Genomic DNA, 14,691 nt, shown 5'->3' on the forward strand with positions numbered 1-14,691 from the left:
TAGATTAAACTAGTCCTCTGGACTCTGTGATTACTGCTGCATTTATGCCTGGTTTGATTTCCAAACTAGCTGCATCATGACTAACTATTGTAATAACTTTTATAATGCATTTTATCACTAGAGTCAAATACTAGGCTCAATAAGCAAGCAAAAGAATCACACAGTGTTGAGAAATTAATGGCTGTTATTGTGCAATTAATAGATTGTTTTAATATATTTTGTATTAATGTTCAGCATTTTTAACAATTTAAAGTAACATTTTCAGATTAACCATTGAATATAAATACATCTAACAAAATATAATGTATAGAAATGTAATTTATATTTTTGTTAAAATTGGAAACAGATATTTACTTTTAGAGGAATAGGGGTCCTAGGTTCTATTGCAGATTATAGTATTCTCTAGCTGCAATTTTGGGTAAGCCATCATTTATTACTTTTTTCTAAATTCTACAGCAATAAAATGAGGCATATAAAACTTTTTAATAAAAGTTCTATAATTTAAATTATAAGCAGTTTGGGGAAAAAAAAAAATTCTTTAGAATGCAAATAAATCAGCCAGAAGCTAATTTTGTTCAGCTACCTTTTCTTTTACTATTTCATTTTAACCTTTTGTTTACACAGGCAAGCACTGTTTCAGTTTCTTCTGTATCTAAAGAGTGTCCACTATTGGCATAAATTTGGAACAACTCACTTGCATGATAAAAAGTGCAACAGAAGGAAAATCACTTAACAGCCAACATTTGCTGTGCCTATTTTTTCCCCTCTAGCATCAGGAATATAAGCCCTGGCTTTTCCATGGAATAAAAGGGGAAAGTAAATACACTGTAACTTCTGACTCTTGTCTCTTATACTACAGATGTCTAATATACCATAAATCTCTCTGCTTTTGCTTATGATACCTATTAGGTCTGTGCTCATTTCTGGAGTCTCTAGGGAGGAATCTGATCCAAACTGATTCAATTGGCAGGATTAATTTTCTTAGCTTCTTTACTTGTGGTAAGGACCCATTTTCTTGCTAGCTCAAAAGATTGATCTTTGCTCCTAAAGGCCACCCACCTTCTTTCTCATGTTTCCATATATTCCCACTTCCGCCAAAAATGGTAGGTGAAATTTCACCCTTTATGTTATACTCTTTTCAGGTGTACCCTTCTGATGGATTCCCCAAATAAAAGGGAAATAATTTTTTTTTTTTTTTACCAATGTTTAGTATTTTCAGTATATAGTGTTTATATATACTTTGCTACATTTATCTTTTGTATTTTCTATTTAAGAAAACCATTTACTCACAGCAACTATAAATTAAATATGCTCTATTGTTTTAAGCCACCACGTTTGTGGCTATATTTTTTATAGATGCCTCCAGAAATTAATATATCATGTATATAAAATTCTAGAGGAGGCAAAACTAATCTGTAGTCACAGCAGATGTTGTCTGAATCAGGGATTAGGGCAGGGCTGCCTGAAAAGTGATACACAGAAACTTTCTGGAGAGATGAAAAATATTATATGTTTTGACTGTGGGTATAGGCTTTCCTTGTGGCTCAGCTGTGAAGAATCTACCTGCAATGTGGGGGACCTGGGTTCGATCCCTGGGTTGGGAATATCCCCTGGAGAAGGGACCAGCTACCCACTCCAGTATTCTGGCCTAGAGAAGTCCATGGACAGAGGAGCCTGGCAGACTACAGTCCACTGGGTTGCAAGAGTTGGACATGACTTAGCAACTTTCACTTTCACATGGAACCATGAGTATGTATATTTATCATAACTCATGGAACTACATAAAGTTATGCTAATTATACTTCACTAAATTAGAAATATGATTTGACAGTCCAACGCTCATTTAATCTTACAGGTAAATCATCACACTGCCTCCATGCAATGTGGGTAGGACAAAATGGACAGAAGACTAAGGTTTATCTTTTCACTACGGTCAGGTCCTATAACAATATCATGGTCTCACTATGTTTATGCCTGGCTTTATGATACATCTCAAAGAGGTGCATCATCTGGGAAGCACTGAGATAGCAACCCTTGGTCTCAGAGGTGTTCTAGGTTGACTTCCCAGTGGGTTGTTACCTTTGCCTTATGACTGCTGAAATTTGATTATAAATCACCCCAGCTTCTGAAAAAAAAAAAATGGAAAGTCACAAACAATAAAATATTTTCCTTGTTTTGAGTAACAGCAGATGGTCAGTCAGAGTAAGACAGTGGAGCAATAAGTATGACCAATCTGTGTTATTGTGTTTTAATGTCTCTGAGCATAAGTACCCTGAAGAGCATAAGTGAAGCAACGAGTCGGACATGACTTGGTGACTGAACAGACAGAACCTGCCTGTTAGGCAGGAGACCCAGCCTCAATCCCTGAGTTTGGAAGATCCCCTGGAGAACGGAATGGCAATTCACTCCAATATTTTTGCCTAGAAAATTCCATGGACAGAGGAGCCTGGCATGCTATAGTCAGTGCGGTCACAAAGAGTCGGACACAACTGAGTGACTAACACATTTTCACTGAGCATAGCTGAGGAATCAGTTTACTATTCTAAAATTTTTGCAAGGGAGAGTGAACAACTGATTTTACCAATAATTTGAGGAACATTTATTAACTCCTGAGTGCATGAAATGTCAGCATATTTGCTTATCTCTAAATCAGGAGGCCATCCAGTTACTGACATTAACTTTAACATGTGGGAACAAAGTCTTATATTGGATTGTAGAGGATATAAAGACAGCACACAGACAAAGATAAAATTGTGAAGCATTGTAAGAATAAAGAAGAGAACTTATCTTGATTCTGTTACTTTCATGTTTAGAGTCACACTGCATTTTGGCATACCTAGAAAATATACATCCATATACATAATTTTATAAGTTAAAGCAACCATATCATTGACCAGAACTATGAGAAATAGGAAAGTCCCATAATTCCCAGAATTTAAAAACTGCCTTCATAGTATAACTTTGGCTAATGATAACATGAAGACCTTTGCCCTAAACTTTAGTATATAGAGTTCAGACTTGGGCATGTGTTCATATTCATGGGCATCTTAATATATTGGCCCTAATATGTGTTTTCTTTTTATTTTATAAAGTATGTATATAATGTTGGGAAAAAAAGGCACAGGATCAAATTTATAATGTAACTGGAATAGCTGACCAATTGGCTGCCAGGTTTATTTCAGAGGAATGCACTTCTCAGATTAAATGATATATGATAAAATTATACAAGTGACTATGTATGTTAGCTTACTGAAGACATTGAAGCACATAGGTGGATCCTAAAAGAGAGAAGAGCATATTCAGAAGTCAAATGAAATAGGGTTAAATGACTATAGTACTTTTAACTAAAAAATTCAATATTACTGAAGAACAGAGCTCTAGATATTGAGTTTTTGAAAGATATATCTGGAAAGATATAAATAAGAAAATAAACCAAAGGAAAGGGTTGTGATAAGACTTATACTAAGAGCAATGAAGGGCTCGGGGGTTTTCATCAAGGCAATAAAACACTCAGATCTTTCTGTATTGGAGAAATTGAAGGACTTTCAATCTTGGGACCTTCAGTAGACTTCCTCAAATATTACTGAGTATAGAAAGCAGCAGTAGACTGAAAAAGATCAAAGCTCCCAAGACTGTCAGAGGTTATGCATACAGTTTGAAGCCAAATCCCTGAAGGGTAGGCTGAAGTTGATAAGGCTATAGAATCAGGCTATGAAAACTAAATGTTATTACCTCTGAAAATTCATTATCCTTTTTTCTTATAATGAAAACCTTTTTTTGTTTCAGAAAAGCTACTCACTCATTTGATAGGTAATTTACCTCAACCTACAGAAATGAACCTGAAACCCAGACTGGCCAATCAGAGTATTCATAATAACCTTATAGTGAGACATATAAATTAAGCAGTTATTTGAAGCAATTAAGATGGATGCTGAGTAAGGAAGTTAGCTTTTATTACTCTTTGTCAGCTAAAAGAGCAATTTCTGCCATAATTTGGATATAAACTAATTGATTTTAAGTTACTTTGAGATTCAGTGTTGTCACCACTATAAGTATCCTAAATGACGTACATACTAATGGAAAAACAAACTTACTTGGCATCAGAATTTAATAACATTTTAATGAATTATAAAAATATCTATACTTTGATATAAGTATATGTCTATATGATTAACTCAGTTTAACATACTTTACAACAAAAATAATACAGCATATTAACTAGAGGCAAAGTAATCATTAGTTGACATAAAGACGATCCATAATGTACTGAAATGCAGAAATGGGATGAACTAATACATTTTAATAATTTGAATCACTACCTAATGGTATATATAAATATTTAAAGCACAGGCAAAATCAATGAAATTTATTGTTGTGTGTTTATTTACGAACCTTCATTCTTGCCTTTATACTGAAGTCCTATTTTAGCATTAGGTCAGAAATATTTTGTCCTAAGGCAGAACAACAGTTCAAATGTGTTATTTGCATTTCATATTAAGATTAATGCAGAGGCCTTAGGATTTTGAGTCTTCTGTGAAAACTGCTTTGAAAACCACTGAATTCCAAGTGACGTATCTCGCTTTCATTCATGAATTAAATATTATATGTCAACTTTGCAATGAGGCATGCAGTGAATATACCCGAACAGTTCACTGTTTGGTTAGAAGAAGCACTTGGGAAATGTATGTTATGGCAGGGCTCTCCAACCTCTGGGAACTAATGCCTGATGATCTGAAGTGGAGTTGATGTAAAAATAATAGAAATAAAGTATACAACAAATATAATGCTGTTAAATCATCCTGAAACCATCCCTCCCACTGAACCATGGAAACATTTTCTTCCATGAAGTCAGCCCTGGCACCAGAAAGGTTGGGAACCACTGTTTATGGTATCAACACAATATTTTTTTTCTATTTCCCAAGAGAGTTAAATATCTTCTCCAAGGTTGCCACCACATTATGGGCTCCAGAGGCGAACATAGGCTGCAACTATGAGATTCATGAGCAGGCAAAAAGCTCTGCCCCCACTAAGCTGGGAATGCATGGACAGCAGCCACAGCCTAGGAGACCCACAAGCAGGTGCCAAGTGCTGCCCTACCATCCCAAGAGTGCACAAGGGCTGCTGTAACTGAATACCCCATATCAAGGGGATAATGGCCAGCACACACCACAAAGAGACAGCAAGCACCCAAATTAAAAGCAGCCCCTCTACTCAAGAAAAGATGATGAAGTAAAATGACTTGAGCTCAAACTCATCTCCCCTGAAGAAAACACCAAAATCACAACTAACTGCTGAATAACCATCACACACACAAAAAAACACTGGAATTTATAAAAAAGAATACTTCACATTCAAAAGACAATGAAGAAGTCACAATGAGACGGTAGGAGGGGTGCTGTCACAACATAAATCCCACACCCTCCAGGTGGGTGACTCTCAGACTGGAAGACAATTAAATTGTAGAAGTTCTCCCACAAGAGAAAGAATTTTGAACCCTATCAGGCTCACCTGAGGGTCTGGAATCAGGAGGAGGAACACCCAAATTTTGAAAGCCAGTGGAGCTTGAGTGCAGAAGCTCCAAGGACTGGGGGAAAGAGAGGCTCCACTCCTGGAGGGCACACATAAAATTACAGATACTAGGATCCAGCACAAAGCAGTAACTCCATACTGTGAAAATGGCTATACTACCCAAAGCAATGCACAGATTCAATGCAAGCCCTGGATTTTTCACAGGACTAGAACATTTTTTTTTTTTTTTTAATTTGTATGGAAAGACAAAAGATCCCGAAGAGCCAAAGCAATCTTGAGAAATAAAAATGGAACTGGAGGAATAGGGCTCCCTGACTTCAGACTATAGTAAAAAGCTACAGTAATAAAACAGTATGATACTGGTGCCAAAACAACAACAACAAAAATATAGATCAATGGAATAGGATAGAAAGTCCAGAGATAAACCCAAACAGCTATGGTCACCCAATCTGTGACAAAGGAAGAAAGAATACATAGTGGAGAAAAGACAGTCTCTTCAATAACTGGTGCTGAAACAACTGGACAGCAACATATAGAAGAATGAAATTAGAACATTCTCTAACACTATACACAAAAATAAACTCAAAATGAATCAAAGACCTCAAAGTATGGCTGGACACTATAAAAATCACAGAGGAAAACACAGAGCACTCTTTGACATAAATCACAGCAATATCTTTTTTTATCTACCTCCTAGAGTAATGGAAATAATACCAAAAACTAACATATGAGACCTAATTAAACTTACAAGCTTCTGCACAGCAAAGGAAACCATAAAAAAAAGGACAATCCATAGAATAGGAAACAATATCTGCAAATGAAACGTCTGACAAGGGATTAATTTCTAAAATATACAAACAGTTCATGCAGTTCTGTATAAAAAAAATAAAACATTATAAAAAAGGGCTGAAGACCTAAGTAGACATTTCTCCAAAGAAAACATACAGATGGCCAACAGGAACATGAAAAACTGCTTAACATCACTAATTTATCAGAGAAATGAAAATAAAAACTACAATGAGTTATCACTTCACACCAGTCAGAATGGCCATCATCAAAAAGTCTACAAACAATAAAGGTACTTATTGGAGAGGGTGTGATGGAAAGGGAACCCTCTACCCTCTTGGGGGGAATGTAAATTGGTACAACCACCACGGAGATTACTTAAAAACTAAAAATAGGACTATCATATAATCCAGCAATACCACTCCTGGGTATATATCAGAAGAAATCCATAATTTGAAAATTATACATGCACCTCAACATTCAGAGCAGCACTATTTACAATAGTCAAGAAAAGGAAGCAGACTAAATCCCCATCAACAGAGAAATGGATAAAGTTGTGGTATATATATACAATGGAATATTAGTCAAAAAAAGAATGATATAATGCCATTTGCAGCAACATGCATGGACCTGGAGATTATCATACTAAGTAAGTTAAACAGAGAAAAACAAACATCATATGAATTCACTCGTTTGTGTAATCTCATTTTAAAAAATGATACAGATGAACTTATTTACAAAACTTCAACAGACTTACAGATATTGAAAACAAACTTATGGTTGCTGCTGCTGATGCTGCTAAGTCGCTTCAGTAGTGTCTGACTCTGTGCGACCTCATAGATGGCAGCCCACCAGGCTTTGCAGTCCCTGTGATTCTCTAGGCAAGAACACTGGAATGTGTTGCCATTTCCTTCTCCAATGCATGGAAGTGAAAAGTGAAAGTGAAGTCGCTCAGTCATGTCTGACTCTGTGCGACCCCATGGACTGCAGCCTACCAGGCTCCTCCGTCCATGGGATTTCCAGGCAAGAATACTGGTTACCAAAGGAGAAATGTGGTGAGGAGGGATAAATCAGGAGACTGGGGTTAACATATACACACTACTATATATAAGATTGGAGAAGGAAATAGCAACCAATTCCAGTATTCTTGCCTGGAAAATCCCATGGACAGAAGAGCCTGGAGGGCTACAATCCATAGTATCGCAGAGTCAGACAAAACTGAAGCGATTTAGCACATATATAAGATAGATAACCAACAAGGATCTACTGTATAGCTCAAGGAACTCAATTCAATATTTTGTGATAACCTGCATGAGAAAAGAATCTGAAAGAATGAATATACGTATAACTGAATCACTTTGCTGGACACCTGAAACTAACACAACATTGTAAATTAAATATACTCCAATAAAACTTTAAAAATGATAATAAACCTATTTCTTTTTGCAAAGTCAAAAAGAACATATTCAATATTTTGAATTACATCAAACATGATATTCTATCGAAAACTCACTAAAAGTAATAAAACACTGAGTAAACGTTAATAAATCTATTGAATCAATGACAGTGGGAGTCTATAAAAAATGTTTACCAATTTTACTCAAGTCCGTATGGTACCACAAAGGGTAATAAAGCCAAGAAACACAAACACGATATCAAGTATCCTTTTTTAAACTTTAGATAATCTAGTCTATTTATAAGTAATTACTAATAGGACTGCTGTACAGAAAAATGACACTGAATATGGTTTTCTTTTGATTTTAAGGCTCCATGGAATATTAATTTCAGCGGTTATGAGAATATCACACTCCTATGATTCAAAGTTCAATCAATCACAAATCAAATCAGGACATCCAGACTGTGCTGGGTTTTCTGTTTGTTCAAAACATCAGCGTCACTGGGATCCAGTCCACATCAACCATCATAAAGTGCTTCAGGTATTATGCATACATACCTCGGCCCTGGTGGTAGAACCTGCAATGCCTTGTTAACTGGTTCCTACTCTTCAGCCCCCTGCCCAGAGAACAGTTAGACCCATGGATGAGAAAGCCTTTGCAGAAGTCCAGGAATCCAGTTGAATAGTTCTATCAAACTGTTGGAGGTTAATAAATACATACGTATGAATTTGGATGCATCGGAAAGGGAAAGAAGGACAGTTTGACTTTCCCTGCATAACCCCTCCCCCAAGGCAGCACACATTAGTGCCAAAAGAGACCACCCTGGACCATGATTTCTCACTTGGGGAAAGTGAAAGCATGAGAATGAGTACTCAAGATTCCCCAGGCAAGTGAGATGCAGCCCAAGAGGATCATTTCTTTTTCACCCCATCCAGAGAACTGAGTCATGAGCTGCACTACTGAGGGCAGGGAAGATGCTGGGAGAGTGGCAGAGGTCACTGAAGGGATGCGGATCCAGAGATTGTTAAATGCCTCTTGTACACCATCAAGAAGCCCATCCAAGAGCCACTGGAGGAGGCTTACCTGTGATTCTTCCCAACTTGCCCATGGGCACCCCCAGTGCTTTGTGCAGCTCACCCACACACCTTCTAACGGTGTGGCCAGTTCCCTGTACATACTCTCAATGGCAGGAAGAATAAGCTTTGGCAGATGGCTAGTAAGCATTGCAGAAAATCAGCCAGAATCTGCAGACCATGAAGCAACCACAAATTTGAGTCACCACCGGGAAAGTCAAAGGGAAGCTGTCAGCAACCCACCTGGTGAGCTGCAAGATGGAATGAAGCTTAAAAATTTTGCCAAAAGAAGCAGCAAGAAGTGTGATGCAGGTGTAACCACAGAGAGACTGAGGAAGCCTCAGAATCCCCAGTAGAGCAGTGGGAAGGTATTTCTTTCCTAAAGTCAGCCAGTAAATACTGGAGAAAGTGCCTGTTACTTCTAATAGAAGGACAGCAGCTGCAAGAACTTTAAGGAAAAAATTAAAAAATCACGGAAACATGACTCAAGAGTACTGGCTGATAGACCTCGTGTAGCCCACTGCAGTCATGGGGTGCTTCTTTTAGCTGTTATTAAATCCACCTGGCACAACTGGCTGGACCTTCTATTGCTTACTACCATTACTCTGCTAGTAATCAATTCCCAAAACACCCCGATAAGGAATTAAAAATAGCTGGGTTTTTCTCTTGAGGTGAGAACATCCACACTCGTAGCAGCTTTACGTACACAAAAAGTATTAACTAGTCTCCGTGTTGTACTGTCACATCTCCATTATTTACTTATTTTATAACTAGAAGTTGGTTCTTTTTCTTTCTTGTCCTTGCTCAGGTACTCGATTGCACATGGTCAGAAGGGCCCAGGCAGCTGCTGATCCACAACGCTGCCCCAGGCCAAGAAGACAAGAGCAGGGCTTTCCACTTCCCAGTAGCAGGGGTCCCAGAGGACATCAATCAGCAAGCGCAGCCGCACGCCCTTGCAGACTGCAAATTAGAGGCTTGTAGGATGAATCACCGTCTATGGGGTCGCACAGAGTCGGACACGACTGAAGTGACATAGCAGCAGCAACAGGAGGAACCCCTGCCTCTGCACCCCACCACGCTCCACCACCCGCCCGTTGGCGGCAGTGTAGCCACCCCCACCCCGCCTCCAGCGAGCCCCATGAGAAACAAGCCTCATCTCCAGCCCCTGTGGAACTGGAGCCTGAGCAAGAAGCCAGGCTAGAGCAAGCCCGGCCTCAAAGAAGGCTACCGACGGGGCCGAAGTAGCGCTGACCTCAGTTCCTCAAAGAAGCCCAAGTGCTATTGTGCAGGCTGTGAGAAAGTCTGGGGGCTGAGACCTCTCCACGTATAGGAATCTTTGCCTGCTGCCGGCGGCAGGGGTTCCAGAAGTTTGTGAAGAGAGTTGGTGTGGCCCCGCTTCACTGGGCATGCACGGGAACTCGGGCGGCCCACCTGCGGGAAGCTCCTCAAAGCAGAGGACAAGTTCCACCTGAGCAAACCAGCCAGCCAGCCGCCACACCCTGGGGGGACCCGCAACCACTCTCTCTGTTGCTGCAGCTGCTCCCACGCCAGCAGCCCCACCGTCAGCACCCCCCAGCTCGCTGAGAGCACCATTCTCTCTGGCTGCCAGGCCTCTGGGCTGTTTTCTTGCGGTAACACAGCCCTGCCAGCCTCTTCGAACTGCGTGCTCCGTGTCACTCATCCCGTGGGCCCGAGGCTGGATGCCCCTCCCCACTTGTTGCAGCCTTGAACAGGTGTGTTCCCGTCTTCTCGGGACTTCGTGTCTAGAGGAAAGAGAACTTTATGAAGTCAACAACAAGGAAACCATTATCTACATCCCAGGTGTCAAAGTAAACTTGTAAAACAGCAACAATCACAAAAACTCCATATACAAATAGCACAGCAGGCATATCCACAAAGGTGAGAGGCAGCCGTGTTGAAGCCTGCTATCTCAGAGATGGACATGTTCCAGAAGTCAGAGATCAATAAGGAGACCATCCCCACCTCCACTCCACCCTTGCTCCCATCTAACTCTTGTCAGGAGAGTGTGTAATTTCCTTGGTTCTGTTCTACCTCTTGTCAACAAAAATTTGAAGTGACAGAGCAGTGTTATAGCTCAGTTTTATTGAGAAAGTAAAGGAAAAGACATCCTCGAGGTGTGAAAGCATGCCAACCCAAAAGACACAAAGAGAAGAGAGGCTCTGGCACAATTTTGGCTCCTCTTTATATATGCTTTTTCTCCTCCCACTGGGCCTGCTCTATGTAAATTGGGCTAGCCAGGAGTGCTGCTCATTTTACCTGAGGTCCTCACTCCAGTCTTCAGACCTTCCTTTGTCCTATTTTCGCAGGCTTTTCCCTTCTTTGTCTTTTAGCCACCACCATTTTGGACTCCTTTTCCCTATTCTAACTACCTAACACTCTGAACTTAAGATTCTGGAGTTTCCTTTTGTTTCAAGAGCACACTGAGGGCAAAGCCGGGAGACCTCTGCAGGTAGAGCTTAGCGTCTGGCCTGCTGGTCAATGGATCGGTCACCTCGGAGGAGACGTGGTCACTGACAGTTGTGCTTTCAGGACAGATCTCCAGGGTTAGCTGCACGATCCCAGGAATCTGTCAGATGGGTAGCCTGACTGAAGATTGTCATTTTGGTCCACAATTGTCATAGTGTACAGCACAGCAGAGGCCACTGGGGTACATGTGCTGGCACCTGGAGGCCACTGAGGACTCTGGGACCAGGATCTGGACTTTCAGACTTTACAGGTAGATGTTCTTTCCAGAAATCTGTTTTAACTGCATGAGCCTTTCCATATGTAGTGCATGGGGGATCTTGTTCTTGACTATGAGAGAATTCCAACATAAACACAGCTGGAGGGGATATATCCAGCTCCAAAAAGGTCAGCCCATACTTTCAGCTGTGAAGCTGGGATGGCAAGGCACCCCAAGAGTACTGGCTGATAGACCTCGTGTAGCCCACTGCAGTCATGGGACGCTTCTTCTTTTAGCTGTTATTAAATCCACCTGGCACAACTGGCTGGACCTTCTATTGCTTTTCTTCATAGTCCAGGAAAAGCAAGTTTATAATCTTGTTCTCCTCAAGTGGGATGAAGGTCTCAGTGATTAGGTACTTGAACCTGAGTTCCTAGGTCTCCTCATTCTTTGCCTTCTTCAGGTTCTGCTACATGTGGATGTACTCATCATGCTGGCCCCAGGTCTCTGCCTTCACAACCTGCTGTTTGACTTGGAACTTCATGAGTTTCTTGGGTTTGACTTATATATTCTGCTGCATGGATGTGTACATAGCCTGAAACTACATTGCCTCCTCATCTCAGATCATCACCTCCGGCTATATTTCCTGCTCATGATATTTCTGTTCTGCAGTCTCATCGCTCTTCAGTTTCAATGTCTTCTACTTCTCTTTGGTGTGATTCATGATGTTCTTGCCCCAATAGAGAAGCTCACATTGACTGCAAGCAGTTCTGTGGCCTTCTGCTCCTACCATAGGTCTTGCAGCACCTTCTCCTTCATCCCTAGCAGCTTCTGCCTGTTCTTACTCATAAGACTGCAGTCATCCTGGCCGGTCACCTTCTCTTTCATGAATCACTGCTTGCGCACCTAAAGGTAATTATCCATGTTTTCATCCAAGGCTAGCTCCAGAAGGCTGGGGCAGGTGGTGGTGCTGGTGGTTGATGTTGTTATCCTCTTCTTTGGCCTCCCAGGCTTTGATTACTGGCCCTTCCTGGTAACCTACCAGGGCTGACATGGTGCTTTCTATACAGCTACTTTTTATGTTATTGTTCTTTATGCTGCTGCTCTTCCTCCATAGCCAGTTTTCCAGCATCTCCTTCTTCTCCAGATGAGACTTCAGGTAGGTGATCTCCTGGAATTCATACAGCAATGTGTCCTTGGGGCCCTTGTGCACTCAGAGGTTGTTCTTGATTTCCTTGTCTTTGTTGGTAAAGCAGTGGTTGGAGAGGCTCTTGTTGTAGGCAGTAAGAAACTGGCACCTGGGTAGCCACTATGATGATCTTGTCTTTGACCCCAGGAGAGTTCTGCTGCTACTGCTAAGTCGCTTCAGTCATGTCCGACTCTGTGCAACCCCATCGACGGCAGCCCACCAGGCTACCCCGTCCCTGGGATTCTCCAGGCAAGAACACTGAAGTGGGTTGCCATTTCCTTCACCCATGCATGAAAGTGAAAAGTGAAAGTGAAGTCGCTCAGTCGTGTCCAACTCTTAGCGACCCCATGGACTGCAGCCCACCAGGCTCCTCCATCCATGGGATTTTCCAAGCAAGAGTACTGGAGTGGGGTGCCATTGCCTTCTCCGTGGAGAGTTCTAGAGCAGCCAAATCATCTTGGTGTCCTAATAGGCGATGTGGGTGCTCCTGTTGCCCACCAGGACAGTAACTACATTGCCCAGGGAAGACGGAGAGAAGTTTATTTTGGAAGCTTCCTTATGCCATTCTCTTCCACCACCTCCACTGGCATCACTACCCATGGACTGTGTGGCTGTCCCTTCAGTTAAGTAGAGATTTGCTTTGTTCTACCTCTTGCTCCTGGCCAGGTTCAACAAGATTGAGTTTTTCCAAACAGCTGTGGTCCTGGCCATCACAGCCACTGTACCCTATGGTGGTGAGGAAGTAGAGTAGGAGCACGAGCTGATTTCATTCATGTGTGTGTTGCCCATGACCTGAGTCTGCTCTCATAGGTTCATCATATGGTGAATCTCCTTGACATTCTTGGTTACAAAGGAGGAGAGATCCTTGATGTAGATGCCTCAGCATTCTCCATCAGCTCTAGGTTCCTTCTGGACTCCTTGGACAGCAGGTCTCAAATCTCTTCTAGGTATATCTCCAGGTGGGAAGACTGGACCAGGCACTGCTGGTAGTATGAGTGCAAGAAATAGAGGAAGTGCTCCAAGGTATTGGGGATGACCTTGTCACCTGGATTCTGTCTAGGTCCCCTGCATGGTATGTCTGCCAGTGCCTATCTGGCCATAAACAAATGTCATGCCACTGAAACCCTGAAAGTGAGTCTACTGAGGCTTTCACATTTTCAGCACATAAGTCTCTGTTTTGAGCTCACATCATGCATGGTATTAAAGTTGAAGGTCTTGGAAATCTATCCTGGGGCAATGCACAGGTTTCAGAGAGTCACCTGGCCAAGTTTTACATCCATGTCAAGGCTTCACAGCTGGTGCTAGTGGTAAAGCACCCGCCTGCCAGTGCAGGAGACATAAGAGATGTGGGTTCGATCCCTGGGTCAGAATGATACCCTGGAGGAGGGCTAATCCAGTATTCTTGCCTGGAGAATCACATGGACAGAGGAGCCTGGCGGGCTACAGTCCATAGGGTCGCAAAGACTTGGACAATGTCCGAAGCTACTTAGCACACAGCACAAGATTTAATAGTGAACAGCAGTCACCCCTTTAGCCAGAAGGTGGCACTGGGCCATCACCTTCAGGGTTGGCCTTGGTTTTACTGGTCATCTTACTGCTCTGTCCTTTTATCACCCCCATCCCACTCCACAGCCTGGGTGGTCCTACTGTTGTCTCTAGGTCTGGATCATTGGGACTGACCCAGTGGGCCCCCATAGTGCCACTCTTCAAACTGCGTACAGACTCCTGGTGTGTGGATTCTGGGAGATGGCTCCACCAGTTCTGCAAGCTGGGCCTCCACAGCTCTCCAGTCCTTACAGAATTAAGCAGAGTCCATGGAAGACACAGGAGCTGTATTGGCTGAATGGCAGTCCCCAAACCCACCTCATACTGGGGCAGAGAGAATTCTGCCATGTTGCCAATTCTAGTGTTGCTGTGGCAACAGTAAGATAAAAGAGAAAAATGGGATGGGTGACAGAGCAGTCCTCTCCTTCTCTCCCTCCTCCTCCTCTAAGGATCTGGTGGGGGCTCCTGGTTCTGGACACCTGAGGGGGT

The 14,691-nt window shown here is 42.0% G+C and overlaps 1 pseudogene; it reads right to left on the bottom strand.

The window, feature by feature from the left end:
• Positions 1–11,350: 11,350 nt before the first annotated feature.
• LOC128049508 (kinesin-like protein KIF3C) lies at positions 11,351–14,247 on the bottom strand (annotated as a pseudogene).
• Positions 14,248–14,691: the final 444 nt, after the last annotated feature.

Source organism: Budorcas taxicolor, chromosome 6 (genome assembly GCF_023091745.1).
Source record: "Budorcas taxicolor isolate Tak-1 chromosome 6, Takin1.1, whole genome shotgun sequence".
Classification (NCBI taxonomy): Eukaryota; Metazoa; Chordata; class Mammalia; order Artiodactyla; family Bovidae; genus Budorcas; species Budorcas taxicolor.